The following is a 16848-nucleotide window of genomic DNA, read 5'->3' on the forward strand; positions in this document are numbered from 1 at the left end:
TCGGAAATTGCAACATCTCGGATAGCAAGACCCTGCAACAGATAGTGAGGTCAGCTGAGATGATCATCGGGGCCTCTCTTCCCGCCATCACGGACATTTACCCAACACGCGGCATCCGCAAAGCAAACAGCATCATGAAGGACCCCACGCACCCCACATACAATCACTTCTCCCTCCTTCCCTCTGGGAAAAGGCACTGAAGCATTCGGGCTCTCACAACCAGACTATGTAACTGTTTCCCGCAAGCTATCGGACTCCTCAATATCCAGAGCCTGGACAGTCACCTTACTGCCCTATTGTCTTGTTTATTATTTATTGAAATGCCTGCACTGTTTTGTGCACTTTATGCAGTCCTGGGGAGGTCTGTGGTCTGGTGTAGTTTTTTTTTTCTTTTCTGTGTTATTTTTTATGTGGTTCAGTCCAGTTTTTGTACTCTGTCATGTAACACCATGGTCCTGGAAAAAAAAAAACACGTTGTCTCATTTTTACTGCGTACTGTACCAGCAGTTATGGTCGAAATGACAATAAGAGTGACTTGACTTGAATCGGCAGTATCTGCGGATTTGTCTCCGAGGCCCCGCCCATGCTCTGATGACGCAATAAGCACACTGCGCATGCTCACATTCCCGGGCTGGGCAGTGATTTTTTTTTCTTTGTGTTGAAGCGGGTCTGGAGCGGTGGATTGTCCACGGGATCCGGATCGGGAGAGGGTCCTCGCCCCCTCGGGCGGCGAGCCGGGGGGGCCGGTCGGATCATTCTCTGCGGAGCGGGACCGACAAGATCCATGCGGTGAGTATTGAGTTCGGTCCCGACCGATGCTGGGCAGTGAGTCCCAGTAACTTCCCCGAACTCGCGGTCTCACCCCGCTTCCTGAACAAAACCTGCCTTAGGTCTGTCCGGGTTGTGAGACCTTCACCTCGAACCTGGGGATATTTTCTACGATGTGTTGATAAAAGTTGGTTCAGGGAGAAGGGTAAATGCCAAAGTTCCTGTTGCTCTATCTTTGTCATTTTAGTACATAGTAGTATGTACTGTTAATGCTGTATCTGTGTATTGCCGGAGGGCCATCAGTGATCGTCCTTGATCCCTGCTCCCACCCGATCCATCTGCTTAATCCCTGCACATCTGGTTCAACCTCTGTCCAGCCTGCAACCCACCACCTCGATGATAAATATCGACAATCTCTCTTCTACCGTTGCCGTCATTGTGAAGTCTTTTCCCTCACGGAGTTATTTCTGAAATCAGTGTTTGTTACCTGGAACTGCCAGAGGATTTATTTAATGCAGAATGAGGAAGGATAAAGACAGTCATCACAATTTTAGTTTCAAAGTTACCAAATGGCCGCTGTGTTAATCTATGTCAGACGGTGACTCTCAGTATTTAAAGTTGAGTCTTATTTCCTGTTTTGGTCATGTTTGGAGAGGCAATTCCTCTGTTGCCAGGAACAGCCACAGGATCTGCAGGGAGTGGTGCACAGTTTTATCGCTCTCCGGTCATTTCCTCTCATTGAGAGTTAGTGGCCTCGGGAGCAGATGTAACAGACTGATAGTGGGTGCGGAGGATGTTGTGAGCGTTCACTGTGTCGACTGTATTAACCCTGTGTTAGAATGAAGAGAAAACTAATGAATGTGGGACTTACCTTTGTGCAACTTTGTTCAGGCCGTCACAAACATCTTGTGATCAGTCAATAGTTGTGCATCATTTAAAGTAAAAAGAGAAAACGCTGGAACCGTTCAGCAGATCGGGCAGCATCAGTTCTGATAGTGAGTCTTCCACAGTTTCTCTTTCCACACATCCAATCTGATGTACCGAGTTTCCAGCATTTAATTTCAATTTGAAATGAAAAGCCTGTTATTCCTGTTAGCCCACAGGAAATGCGACGGCCAATTGTACTGGGCAAGATCTCATTTAACAATCGGATAATGATAAAATGCTTTCAGTTTATCTGCTGGAGACAATGTGAAACGTATTCCTGCCTGCTGGTGACCCACGCCCAGGTTTTCCAGCCCGATATCTGGCCCAGTCAGAGGATTATCAGCTTCCCATTCTGACACAGGTTGATGCAGGAGTGTTAGTTTTTGAACTCTGAATGGCCGACACACTGCAGCATTGTACCGGCCGCAAGGGAGTCCTGGGAAATTGGTGCTTGGACTGTAAACCTGGGGTGTAGACTCCGAGTATATGGAACTGTCAGTTTTTGGGATTTGACCAGGTCATTACTTCTGTAGCTGGGGCTGAATGTTCCTCCTCCCTCAATGAATCAGAAGTCTCGGGTTGCTGGACATTGGTTGTGGGGGAATCCCTGATGTGGGGAGGATGTGTGAGGATTCTGGGGTCGGTAAGTGACACGTTCAGCTGTGTGACCCGATCACAGATTGTGACCCTGGTGAAATGGATCTGGGGATCAAGCTGCTCGGGCTCATGAGGTGTTGAGAGAGTGTTTCTGGTCTGGTCTCAGTTGTTTCTTTCTGGGGTTCCTTTGGAGGCAGTCACTGCTAATCTGAGTTCCTATACCATCCCTCACAGGGAAAGGAGGCCATTAAATGTTTGCAGCAGTAGAATTGGACCCAGCGGTTCAGTGTTCAAAGTGTATTTGGAAATTTCCCCTCACTGTCATCTGTCTGTTAGTCAATGGTCATGGACCTGTGTTCAACGGAGTTACGAGGGACAGTGGGGGTGGGGTGATGCTTGTTTAAGGAAACCTACAGAATGCTGAAACGCCTGGATACAGTGGACATGGAGATGATGTTTCCATTAGACGGTGAGTCTGGGATCTGAGAACACAGTCCCAGAATAAAGATGCTTCCCTTTAAAATTGAGATGAGGAGAATATCAAGTAAAGGGTGACTGATCTGTGGAAGTTGTTGCCACAGACGGTGGATGAAGCTGTTGTTGGGGTATATTTATGGCAAAGGTTAATATATTTGTGTTTGTTCCTTGTATCTTCAGGGTTACAGGAGGAAGGCAGGATTTTGGTGTTGGAATGAAATCAGCCATGGTTGAATGATGAGGCAGACCAGATGGATCAAATCACATAATTCTGTTCCTGACTGAATGATGGCCCCTTCTTATCCCATATTGTTTTGTGACGTGTGAGGAACAATTACAGATTTGTTCACTCAGATCATTATATTTGTCTTCAATGTTTAAATTTCAGTGAGTTTTATTTTTAGGAACATTGAGCAGTAATGTTTTGTTCTCCTTTGTGTTGTTAACATGCTTTATTATTTTTCATGTTAAAGCTAGATCTGCAGTGAGAGATTTATTGGAAGAAAAGCCCACAACTGGAAGCAAACCACAACTGAAGACGAGGGAACAGCAACAAGTGAACCAGCCCGAGGACTGAGAGCACCGACTGGAGAGAACCCATCTGACTCAGGGTTTCCATTGATTCAGTCAGGAGAAAGTTTGGTGAGTCTCATTTACTCAAACACTGGTCCTTTAGATATTATATACCTGTACAAAGAAAGGTAGGAAATGGTTGGGGTGATACTGAATGTGCCCAGAGGTACCAGTTATGCCTCTATCAGACCCAGTTATGATCAGTCCAGGTCTGGTGATGTGCTGTCAGTATCCAAGCTCTTTAAAGTCACTCACATTCCCTCAGTGTTTGCTCATTTCAAGGTCTTGCATCTTGTGAAGTAGCTTTTGGACACTTCTGAGTGGGGAGACTGAAACAAAGTGGAGAGTTTACACTTAATATCTTTCAAAAAGTAATTCTTTAAACTTACCTGCTGCAAACTTGCTTGGCCTTTTCTCCTTGGGGTGATGGAGAACGAGAGGTGACCTGATAGAAGTGTATAAAATGATGAGGGGTTCTGATCATGTGGATATCCAGAGGCTTTCTTCCCAGGGCTGACATGAGGGGGCATAGTCTTAAGATGCTTGGCAGAAGGTAGGGGGGGGGGGGATGTCAGGGGAGTTTTTCCACACAGAGTGGTGGGTCTGGAAGGCATTGCTGGCAACGGTGGTGGAGCAGGATACAATAGGGTATTTTAAGAGACTCTTAGACAGGTACATTGAGCTCAGAAAAATAGTGTTATGCAGTTGGGTAATTCTAGACAGTTTCTAGAGCAGGTTACAAGGTTGGCAGAACATTGTGGGCCGAAGGGCCTGTATGTACAGTAGACTTCTATAGAACTGTACACAATACTCCAAATTTGGCCTTACCAATGCCTTGTACAATTTTAACATTACATCCCAACTCCTATACTTAATGCTCTGATTTGTAAAGGCCAGCATACCAAAAGCTTTCTTCATCACCCTATCCACATGAGGTTCCACCTTTAGGGATCTATGCACCATTATTCCTAGATTACTCTGTTCTACTACATTCTTCAATGCCCTACCATTTACCATGTATGTCCTATTTAGATTATTCCTCCCAAAGTGTAGCACCTCACACTTATCAGCATTAAACTCCATCTGCCATCGTTCAGCCCACTCTTCTAACTGGCCTAAGTCACTCTGCAAGCTTTGAAAACCTACTTCAGTATCCAAAACACCACCAACCATAGTATCATCTGCATACTAACTAATCCAATTTACCATCCCATCATCCAGATCATTAATGTATATGACAAACAACATTGGACCCAATACAGATTCCTACGGCACAACACTAGTCACTGGCCTTCAACCTGACAAACTGTTATCCACCACTACACTCTAGCATCTCCCATCTAGCCACTGTTGAATCCATTTTACTACTTCAATATTAATACCTAACGATTGAACCTTCCTAACCAACCTTCCGTATGGAACCTTGTCAAACCCTTGTCAAACAAGTTTCAACCTCTAGAACATCTGGACAGCGAAGATGCATACATCAGGATGCTGTTCAGTGCAGCTCAGCATTCAATAAGTCATCCTGGAATCAGTAAGTTGCAAGAACCTGGTGTCAGTACATCCTTCTGCAATTGGATCCTCGATTTCTTCAGTTGCAGACGCCAGTCAGTACAGATTTGCAAACAAATTGCCAGATTAGCCATCAGTACGTGTATACCGTAGGGTTTATGTTTATTCCCTCTGATTTTTTTTGTGCTTCTGACTTTGAGGCTATGCACAGCTCCAATGTCACATTTAATTTTGCTGAAAACATCACTGCCATTGGATGAATCAAAGGTGGTCACAAATCAGCATAGAGGAGGGAGACTGAAAATCTGTCGGAGTAGTGCCAACTACTCACTCAATGTCAGCGAGACCATGGAGCTGATTATTGACTTCAGGAAGATGAACCCATGGATCCCAGAACCAGTCCTCATTGGAGGATCACAGGTGCAGAGGGTCATCACATGCTGTTACCATTTCAGAGGATTTGTCCCAGGTCCAGTATGTGAGTGCAATTATGAAGAAATCATGATAGCGCTTCTACTTCCTTAGAATTTTGCGAAGAATCGGCATCTAAAACTTCAACAAACTTCTTCAGAGGTTTTCTGAAGAGCGGATTCATTGGTAGCATTAGGATATGAAAATCCAAATGACTTTGAATGTAAAATCACACAAAAGGATAGGAGACACGGATAATTCCCTCAGGGTAATGCTGTTCAAACCATTGAGCTCATCTACACGGAGTACTGTCACAGGTGTTAGGAGAGACGCAGGCTTGTACTGTGAGTGTTGAAGCCACACACACACACACACACACACACACACACACACACACACACACATATAAATAACATTGTTAACTTTTGTTTATCTTGTTTAAGTTGCTATATTATAAGTGGATATTAACTAAGATAATGGTTTTAACATTAAAACCCGACTCAGTGTATATGCGGCTAATTCCCTCATGGTAATGCCGTTCACACCGTTGAGCACATCTACACGGAGTGGTGTCACAGGTGTTAGGAGAGTCGCAGGCTTGTATGGTGAGTGTTGAAGCCACACACACACACACACACACACACACACACACACACACACACACACACACACACACACACACATAAATAACATTGTTAACTTTTGTTTATCTTGTTTAAGTTGCTATATTATAAGTAGATACTAACTAAGGTAATGGTGTTAACATTAAAACCCGACTCAGTGTATAATCTATTGATGCTGGTACGTTACGAAATCGTAACAAAATTGGGGGCTTGTCCGCGACGTGAAAAAATTTGGAACTTATTGATTTGTTGATGGGCTGCTTCCGTTTGGATCGACTTGTGTGGTGAAACCAGCAGCAATGAATATTGGGGAATTTCGTTGTGTCGTTGAGGTAGATAGTCGGATTTATTTATTATGCAATCTGAACTGCACTTGCTCTATAAATACAACACAACATTGTTTTAGTTTTTCCTGACGCAGCACCTTGATATACCTATGTATTGAATTGCCTGCACCGAATGGCACGCAAGAAAAGCATTTCACTGTGTCTAGATTGACGTCGCAGTAGAAGGTTATCAGTTCTGGAATGAAACTGATAATGAAACTGATCAATTTGTCAAATGGATATTGAAGGGCAGACAAAGATCAATATTAAGGTTTGGGCTGATTACCATATATGGATGAGTAGGGCTGATATATTCACAATGAGTGTCGGGGGTCTCGAGAGAGTTGATGTAGAGGAAGACAAGGTGATGGAATTTCAAACGCCAGTGAATGTATACAAGCAGTTTGATAACGTGGTGTTTAATACGTTCTGAATACCTCCCTTCACTGACGGGAAAGGTCATGATGCAATTATATATAGCATTGGCCTGATTAGAGTATCTTGCTGGTCCTGCTTCCCATAAGAAATGTATGTAATCTCAGTGGAGCCTATACCCAGGGGTTTTCACCAGTCTGTTGCCGAACGTGCGGCTTTTCAGGTTATCTGCGGATAATCTGCCATAGCCTCCTTCAAGTGGAGGAGTGGGAGTTATTTCATTCAAACGTTATTAGGGACATACATGTTTTGGGTAGTGGGAACCTATTCTCCATATCATATGCATCTGTAGCGAAGTGCAAAGGCAAAGTTTGAGTGGAAATTCAGTTTTAGTGTAAGTTAGTGTATGGTGTTGACTTTCCTCATTTCAGTTTGAAGTAACGGATCTCTGTCAAACTGTAAATCTGCGGCCGTGCCAGATATTGTGAAATCGTATGAACAGATGTCACAAGATTGACAATAAGAAACGGTTTTGGACGTGGAAATGCCTCTTTTCTCAGTTGCACTGAAGAATGGGAAGGGAGGGGGGTGAACATCAGAGGAAGACGATGGGAAGGTGAGAGACGGAAATGGGAGTCGGGCTGGTAAAGGAAAATGGTGGAGGGGTATAATTATCGGAAGTTCTAGAAGGCTCTCTCACTATATCTTCAAACCTGCCCTTCCCTCTGGTGACTCTTCTCCTTCCCTTTCATCCAAGGCCTTCTGTCAGAATCCTATCAGATTCTCCCTTCTCCAGTCCTTTAGCCAACCGACCTCCAGCTCCTTGCTTCACTACCCCCCCCCCCCTCCACCCCCGAAACATCGCCTATACTCAGGCAGTAGTGATAGGAGACTCTATAGTCAGGGGGTCAAACAGGTAATTCTGTGGACACAGGAAAGAAACTCGGATGGTAGTTTGCCTCCCAGGTGCCGGGGTCTGGGATGTTTCAGATCGCGTCCAAGATATCCTGCAGTGGGAGGGAGAACAGCCAGAGGTCATGGTACATATTGGCACCAATGACATAGGTGGGAAAAGGAAAGATGTCCTGAGAAAAGACTATAGGGAGTTTGGAAGCATATTGAGAAGAAGGACCCCAAAAGGTAGCAATCTCGGTATTACTGCCTGTGCCACGCGACATTGAGAATATGAATAGAATGAGGTGAAGGATAAATGAGGCCCTGAAGCAGGGGGCAGGGATTCAGATTTCTGGATCATTCGGACCTCTTTTGGGGCAGGTGTGACCTGTAGAAAAAGGATGGGCGGCACTTGAATCCCAGGGGGACCAATATCCTGGCGGGGAGGTTTGCAAAGGCTGATGGGGAGAGTGTAAACTAGAATTGCTGGGGGTGGGAACGGAACTGAAGAGACTGGGGAAGAGGAGGTTGGCTCACAAATAGACAAAACTTGTAGATAGTGCGAGAGGCAGCTGATAGAGAAGTGAGGTGCTCAGACGGACGCTTTGAGATGTGTCCATTTAACTGCAAGGAGTGTTGTGAACAAAGCGGATGAGCTTAGAGCGTGCATCAGTACTTGGAGATATGATGTGATGGCCATTACAGAGACTTGGTTGGCTCAGACACAGGAACGGTTACTTCAAGTGCCGGGTCTTAGATATTTCAGAAAGGACAAGGAGGGAGGCAAAACAGGTGGGGACATGGCACTGTTGCTCAGAGATAGTGTCACGGCTGCAGAAAAAGTGGAGGCCATGGAGGTGGTGTCTACAGAGTCTCTGCGGATGGAAGTTAGGAACAGCAAGGGGACAATAACTTTACTGGGTGTTTTTATAGTCCGCCCAATAGTAACAGGTATATGGAGGAGCAGATAGGGAAACAGATCTTGGAAAGGTGTAATGATAACAGAAATACGAGGAAATCCGCAAATGCTGGAAATTTAAGCAGGAGAAGGGGGTCATCGTTGGGGGTGGGAGCAGCCTCCAACGACTCCACACAAGCTTCGATTGTGACTCTCGTCTCCCCTTCCACCACCAGCACTCTACAATCCACTGCCCCTCAGATCCCACCGTTAACCGCTGGAAACTCGGAGCCTCCATCTTTCTCTCAGCCCAACCCTCCCCTCTCCAATGACTCAATCAGCCTCCCTCCCCCTCCCTCCTCTGATCCCGGCTCTCATCCGTGCCGGGTCTTTGCCATCCCCTCTGACATTCCACTCTTTGAGGCAGAACGAGCCGTCCTCAGTAAGGGCCTCGCCTTTGTCCCCCTTCGCCCACACCTCAGCGAGTTCCGCCTACGCCATGACGCTGAACTCTTCTTCCGCCGGCTCTGTCTCCGAGCTCACATTTTGGCAAGGTCTCTCCCATCCCCACCGATGACCCTTTCTCCCGTCTTCAACCCCCCTCCTCTTCATAGACACCCCACTCTGGTCTTCTGCCTGATCTGGATCTCTTTATTGCTAACTGGCGACGGAACGTCAACAGACTCGACTTCACCACTTCACACCTTGTTCCAATTTCAACCTCACTCATTCCGAACAAACTGCTCTCCACTCCCTCCTCACCAATCCCAACCTCACTATAAAACCCGCTGACAAGGGGCGCGCTGTTGTAGTCTGGCGTACTGACCTGTACCTGGCCGAGGCACAGCGGCAACTCGCTGATACATCCTGTTATTTACCCCTCGATCATGACCCCACTAAGGAGCACCAGGCCGCAGTCTTCCACACCATTACCAACCTTATCAGCTCTTGGGATCTCCCATCTACTGCCACCAACGTTATACGCCCCGCACTTCCCGTTTCTACCTCCTACCCAAGATCCACAAACCTGTCTGTCCAGGTAGACTCAGTGTCTTAGCTTGCTCCTACCCCACCGAACTCATTTCTGCATACCTTGACACTGTCCTATCCCCCCTTGTTCAATCCCTTCCCACCTATGGTCGTGACACTTCTCATGCTTTGTATTTTTTCAATGATTTTAAGTTCCCTCGCCCCCACTGCCTTATTTCCACCATGGGCGTCCAGTCCCTATATACCTCCATCCCTCACCCGGACAGTCTCGAAGCTCTTCGCTTCTTTTTGGATTCCAGACCTAACCAATTCCCCTCTACCACCACTCTCCTCTGCCCAGCGGAATTAGTCCTAACTCTCAATCATTTATCCTTTGGCTCCTCCCACTTCATCCAAACCAAGGGTGTAGCCAGGGCACCCGTATGGGTCCCAGTTATGCCAGCCTTTTTGTTGGCTTTGTGGAACAGTCCATGTTCCAAGTCTATACGGTTATCCGTCCCCCTCTTTTCCTTCGCTACATCGACGACTACATTGGCTCTGCCTCCTGCACGCATGCTGAGCTCGTTGACTTCATTAACATTGTCTCCAACTTTCACCCTGCCCTCAAATTTACCTGGTCCATTTCCGACACCTCCCTCCCCTTTCTTGATCTTTCTGTCTCCATCTCTGGAGACGGCTTATCTACTGATATCTACTATAAGCCTACAGACTCTCAGAGCTACCTGGACTATTCTTCTTCCCACCTTGTCTCTTGCAAAAATGCTATCCCCTTCTCGCAATTCCTCTGTTTCCGCCGCATCTGCTCTCAGGATGAGGCTTTTCATTCCAGGACGAAGGAGACGTCTTCCGTTTATAAGCAAAGGGGATTCCCTTCTTCCACCATCAACTCTGCTCTCAAACGCATCTCTCCCATTTCCCGCACATCTGCCCCCACCCCATCCACCCGCCACTCCACTCGGGATAGGAATCCCCTTCTCCTCACCTACGACCCCACCAGCCTCCAGGTCCAACATAATTTTCCGTAACTTCCGCCACCTCCAGCAGGATCCCACTACCAAGCACCTGTTTCCCTAGACCCCTCTTTCTGCTTTCCGCAGGGATCGCTCCCTATGCGACTCCCTTGTCCACTCGTCCCCACCATCTCTTCCCACCGATCTCCCTCCTGGCACTTATCCTTGTAAGCGGAACAAGTGCTACACCTGCCCTTACACCCTCCCTCACCACCATTCAGGGCCCCAGACAGTCCTTCCAGGTGAGGCGACACTTCACCTGTGAGTCGGCTGGTGTGGTATATTGCGTCCGGTGCTCCCGGTGTGGCCTTTTAGATATTGGTGAGAACCGCCGCAGACTGGTCGACTGTTTCGCTGAACACCTACGCTCAGTCTGCCAGAAAAAGCAGGACCTCCCAGTGTCCACACATTTTAATTCCACGTCCCATTCCCAGTCTGATATGTCTATCCATGGGCCCCTCTACTGTCAAAATGAATCCAAACTCAGTTTGGAGGAACAACACCTTATATACCGGCTGGGTAGCCTCCAACCTGATGGCATGAGCATTGACTTCTCTAACTTCCGTTAATGCCCCCCCCCTCCCCTTCTTACCCCATCCCTGACATATTCAGTTGTTTGCCTGTTCTCCATCTCCCTCTGGTGTTCCCCCTGCTCCTTTCTTTCTCCCTCGGCCTCCCAAAACCATGATCCTTTCCATTCTCCAGCTCGGTATCACTTTCAACATTCACCTTTCCAGATCTTAGTTTCATCCCAACCCCTCCGGTCTTCTCCTATCATTTCGCTGTTCCCCCTCCCCTCACTACTTTTAAATCTTCTACTATCTTTCCTTTCACTTAGTCCTGACGAAGGGTCTCGGCCCAGAACGTCGACAATGCTTTTCCTTATAGATGTTGCCTGGCCTGCTGTGTTCCTGCATTTTGGTTGTGCTGTTTGAATTTCCAGCATCTGCAAATTTCCTCGTGTTTCCGCAACAAGACAGGACACCAACAGGATCCGGGACAGCTTCTTCCAGCAGGCTATGAGAATGATTAATTCATGCTGACAAAATCGTATTTTATGTTCTATTGTTGAACATACTATTTATTATAAATTACTATAAATTGCACATGCATATTTAGACGGAAACTTAAAGATTTTTACTCATGTATATGAAGGATGTAAGTGTACCTATCTTGGTCAACCATTTTCCAGCCTGTATTCCACCATATCAAAGATATATACACCATCTCGGTTAACATCTGTCCAGCCTGTATCCCATCAACGATTATATATCAACAATCTCTCTTCTACCGTTGTCTTATTTTTGCCTCACAGAGTTGATACTGAAATCGGTGTTTGTACCTGGAACTACCAGAGGGTTTATTAAATACAGCACGTAGTAAGTTAAAGACAGCCATTGCGATTTCATCTTCAAAGTTAAAATGTCTGCTGTATCAATCTTTGTCGGAAGGAGGGTTGAAAGCAGAGAATACAGATTGATAATGGGGTGGGATGGATGTTGTGAGCATTGACTGAATTATCCCTGTATTGGATTGAAGAGAAAACTAATGAACATTGGTATTACATTTGTGCTAATTTGTTCTGACCGTCACAAATATCGTGTAATCAGTTAATAGTTGTGCATCATTTAAAGTAAAAAGAGAAAATGGTGGAAACATTCAGCAGATCGGGCAGCGTCTTGGACAGTCCCGGTTCAGATACTGGGTCTTCCACAGTTTCTCTTTCCACTGATCCAATCTGATGTACCGAGCCTGCTGTTACCCCGCGCCCAGGTTTTCTAGCCCGATCTCTGGCTCAGTCAGAGGATCATCAGGTTCCCGTCCTGACACAGGTTGATGTCGGAGTGTTGCTGTTTGAACTCTGAATGGCCGGGACACTGCAGCACATTACTGGCGACAAGGACTCCTGGGCGAGTTGCTGAGTGAGCTGTTACCTGGGAAACACTGGGCCTATATAGCTGTCAGTATCTCTGACCCAGTCAGGTTCCCGTTCTGCCACAGGTTGATGTCGGAGTGTTGCTGTTTGAACTCTGAATGGCCGAGACACTGCAGCACATTACTGGCGACAAGGACTCCTGGGCGAGATGCGGATTGAGCTGTTACCTGGGAAACACTCGTCATTTAGACCTATCAGTATCTGGGATTTGGCCCAGTCAGAGGTTCATCAGGTTCCCGTTCTGCCACAGGTTGATGTCGGAGTGTTGCTGTTTGAACTCTGAATGGCCGGGACACTGCAGCACATTACTGGCGACAAGGACTCCTGGGCGAGTTGCGGATTGAGCTGTTACCTGGGAAACACTGGGCATTTAGACCTATCAGTATCTGGGATTTGGCCCAGGTCAGTACTTCCACAGATGGGGGCTGGATGTTCCTCCTTTCAGAGTGTATCAAAAGCCTCGGGGTGCTGGGCATTGGCTATGGGGAAATTTCTGATTACACCACGCAGTGTGAGATGCGGGGACGATGTGTGAGGATTCGGGGGTCGGTGAGTGGCAGATTCAGCTGTGTGACCCTGTGAGGTTAGGTCCTGAGATATCACAGTTTTAGATCCAAGTACAATGGCCCCGGGGTTCAAGCTGCCCGGGTTTATGAGGTGTTGAGCCAGTATTTCTGTTCTGGGCTCAGATGTTTGTTTCGGGAGTTTCTTTGGAAGAAATGACTGCCATACCGAGGAGAGGATGAGTTAGCACCCCGTCCCTCACAGTGAGAGGCTGTGAGTAAATGGGCTGTACCGTGTTTGCAACAGTAGAAATAGACCCGTGAGTTTGGTGTTCGCCCCTCATTGCCTCCTGTCTGTCAATCGTTGGAAATGAAGCAGATGTGTTCAGTACAACTGTGGCTCTCGTGGTTCACAAGAGTAATCGCAGGAACGAGAGGGTTTCTGTACGGGGGGGGGGAGTGATTGACAAGTCTGTGGCCTGAGGTGGGAGATGAGTTAGATCAAAGAGTTGATCTGAACGTGCATGTAACGAGAGCTGAATAACTCGTCTCCTACCTTTGGCCATGAACCTATCAATCACTCTTACTGTCGGCCAACTCTGGAGGTCCAAGATGTCGAATTCTGCAAAGAAGGGATGCGTTTGCTCCACGACCGCTGGACTAAGCGTGTAAATGTAGGAGGGGACTATGTTGAAAAATAAATGTGCTGGGTTTTCAAAAATTGACTCCATCTACCTTGGGTCACGAACGTATCAATCACCGCTCGTATGGCAAGCATTTGATGACTCTTGGCCTGTACTCTATTGAGTTCAGAAGTATAGAGGGGGACGGAGTCTTATTTAAACCCACAGAATGCTGAACAGCCTGGAGACAGTGGACAGGTGGAGGATGTTTCCATCAGACGGAGAGTCTGGGGTCTGAGAGGACAGCCTCGGAATAAACAAGCTTCCCTTCAAAACTGAGAGAAACTTCTTCAGCCAAAGAGTAATCGATCTGTGGAGTTTGTTGCAACAGATGGTGAATGGGGCTGTCACTGGGTATATTCACGGCAGAGGTTAATATATTATTTATCGCTAACTATTGTCATGTTTTGTTAGCCAGAACTATCAGAGTATTATTGTAAACAGCACGTTAAAAGGCGACTTTACAATTTTAGATTCTTCGGTTCAAAATGGCTGCAGTGTTAAACTTTATCATAATTAAACTCACGATGCTGAGTTTGTTATTTCCCTTTTCGGTTATTTTTGGTGAGCCACTTCCTCTGTTTCCAGGGTAACGGCCCACTAGAGCTGCAAGAAGAGTTGCACATTTTTTTATCACTCTGTGTTCACCGCCTCTCAGTGCAGAGACAGTGGCCTCAGGAGCAAATGCAACAGTATGATAGTGGGAGGAAAGGATACTGTGAGCATTGGCTGTATGGAATAAACTGAGAACATAGAAGTAGAGAAACTTAGAGAACCCACAGCATAATACACTGGCCCTTCGCCCAACAGTGCTCTCCCAAACATGAACCTACTTTAGAAATTTCCTAGGGTTACCCATCAGCCCTCTTCTTTTTATCTCCATGTACTTATCCAAAAGTCTCTTAAAAGGCCCTGTTGTATCCGCCTCCACCACCGTCACCGGCAACCCATTCCACGCACTCACCACTCTGAGTTAAAAACTTACCCCTGACATTGCCTCTGTACCTTCTCCCAAGCATCTTAAAATTGTGCCCTCTCGTGTAAACCATTTCAGCCCTGAGAAAAAGCCTCTGACTATCCACACGATCTATGCCAGTCATCATTCTATTAGGTCTCCAAGAAGAAAAGGCCGAGTTCACTCACCCTATTCCCATAAGACATGCTCCACAATCCAGAGAAATCCTTGTAAATATCCTCTGCACCCTTTCTATGGCTTCCACATCCTTCCCGTAGTGAGGCGACCAGAACTGCACTCCAAGCACAGAACTCCAAGTGGGGTCTGACCAGGGTCCTATATAACAGTAAGATTACCTCTTGGCACTTGAACTCGATCACAAGGTTGATAAAGGCCAATGCACCGTATGCCTTCTGAACCACACAGTCAGGCTGCGCAGCATTTTTGAGTGTCCTATGGACTCAGACCCCAAGATCCCTTTGATTCTCCTCACTGCTAAGAGTCTTATCATTCATACTATATTCTGCCATCATATTTACCTTCTAAAGTGAACCACCTCACACTTATCTGGGTCGAACTCCCATCTTCCACTTCTCAGCCCAGTTTCGCTTCCAATCGGGGTCTCGCTATAACCTCGACAGCCCTCCAAACGATCCATAATACCCCTAACCTTTGTGTCATCAGTAAATGTACTAACCTATCCCTCCACTTCCTCATCCAGGTCCTTTATAAAACTTACGAAGAGAAGTGGTGCCAGAACGTATCCCTGAGGAACAGCACTAGTCAGCGACGTCCATCTACAAACAATTTTGCGTTCTGTGAGCAAGACATTTCTGAATCCACAAAGCAATGTCCGCTTGGATCCCATGCCTCCTTAATTTTTCAATAAGCCTTGCATGGGTTCCTCATCAAGTGCCTTGCTGAAATCCGTATACACTACATCTACTGCTCTACCTCTGTAAATGTGTTTAGTCACATCCTCAGAAAATTCAATCAGGCCGGTAAGGCACAACCTGCCTTTGACAAAGCCAAGCTGTCTATTCGTAATAATTCCTTGCCTCTCCAAATGTTCATAAATTCATGAAAAAGAGCATGTGAAGTTGAATTCCTTATTTCCTATTTTCAGTTAGTTCTGCTGAGCCAGTTCCTCCATCACCAGGGTGACAGCCCACCAAAGCTATAGAGTGTTGAACATATTTATCGCTCTCTGGTCACCGCCCGTCACTGACCTCAGGAACCGGTGTGGGTGCCCGGATGCCTTGAGCATTCACTGTATGGAATATATAACGTTTCTGTTGCAGTAAATGGATAACTAATGAATGTAGGGATTGCATTCATGCAAATCTGTTTAGGATGTCACAAACAGGGTTCAACAGGGATCACTCTCTCCACAATTCCCTTGTTCATTCATCTCCCCTCACTAATCTTCTTCCAGATACTTATCCCTGCATAAGCCTAAGTGCTACAACTGCCGTACCCCTCCTCCCTCACCTCCATTCAGAGACACAAAGCAGTCCTTCCGGGTGAGGCAACACTTCATCTCGAATCTATTGCTGGGGACATTTATTGTGTCCCGTGCTCCCGATGCGGCCTCCTTTACATTGGTGAGACCCACCATCAATTGGGAGACCGTTTCGTCGAACATCTCTGTATGATCTGCCACAAGGGGGAGTTTGAGTGGCCGGACATTTTAATTCTGATTCCCATTCCGACGTTTCGATCAACGGCCTCCTCTTGTGTCAAGATGAAACCGCCCTTAGGGTGGAGGAGCAACACCTTAGTGATCGTCTTCACATAAAACAAACACAAAGGCCGGCAGATGTGTGGAGACGGAAGGGATCGAGGGAATGTGGATCGGACAGAAACATGTGGCTGAGATGGGAGAGCAGCCGCCATCTTGTTGTTGGTTTGAGGGGCTGAATGGCCTCTTCCTGCTGTTTTTCACTTGGTGTTTCAGTGTTCCTGTCCAGTGACGCTCCGGAAGAATGTGAATAGAAAAAAGTGTTTATAAACATAGAACTGATTTCAAATAGCCTGCACAATTCCTTTTCAGGTGGGAATTGTAACGGCCCACTATAGCTGCAAGAAGAGTTGCACATTTTTCATCGCGCTGTGGTCACCGCCTCTCAGCGTAGAGTCAGTGGCCTCGGGAGCAAATGTAACAGAATGATAGTGGGAGGAAGGGATGCTGTGAGTATTGGCTGTGTGGGATGTACTACACCAGGGTAGGAATGAATTCAGAACTAACATATTAGTTGGGGTGTGATGTTATTTACAGTTTAGGGAGGCAATCAGTTTACTATCTGTGCATTAAAATGAAGAGGGAGAAAATACCCCAGTTGCAGGAAATTTAAAGTGAAGCGCAGAAAATACTGGAAACGCTCAGC

At 46.6% G+C, this 16848-nt stretch overlaps 1 protein-coding gene across 3 annotated transcripts in view; it reads left to right on the forward strand.

Moving 5' to 3' along the window:
• Nucleotides 1-631: 631 nt before the first annotated feature.
• Nucleotides 632-16848, forward strand: part of LOC132388188 (NACHT, LRR and PYD domains-containing protein 3-like) — a 56168-nt gene continuing 39951 nt past the window's right edge. The window contains exons 1-2 of one of the 3 annotated variants that reach the window (XM_059960544.1): nucleotides 632-789; nucleotides 3247-3411. The gene's annotated coding sequence lies outside the window, so the exon portion shown is untranslated. Of the gene's footprint in view, nucleotides 790-3023; nucleotides 3157-3242; nucleotides 3412-16848 lie in introns of those variants that run through there. The other 2 variants (XM_059960543.1, XM_059960545.1) reach the window with 2 other exon arrangements.

The sequence above is a fragment of the Hypanus sabinus genome, unplaced genomic scaffold, assembly GCF_030144855.1.
Source record: "Hypanus sabinus isolate sHypSab1 unplaced genomic scaffold, sHypSab1.hap1 scaffold_276, whole genome shotgun sequence".
Classification (NCBI taxonomy): domain Eukaryota; kingdom Metazoa; phylum Chordata; class Chondrichthyes; order Myliobatiformes; family Dasyatidae; genus Hypanus; species Hypanus sabinus.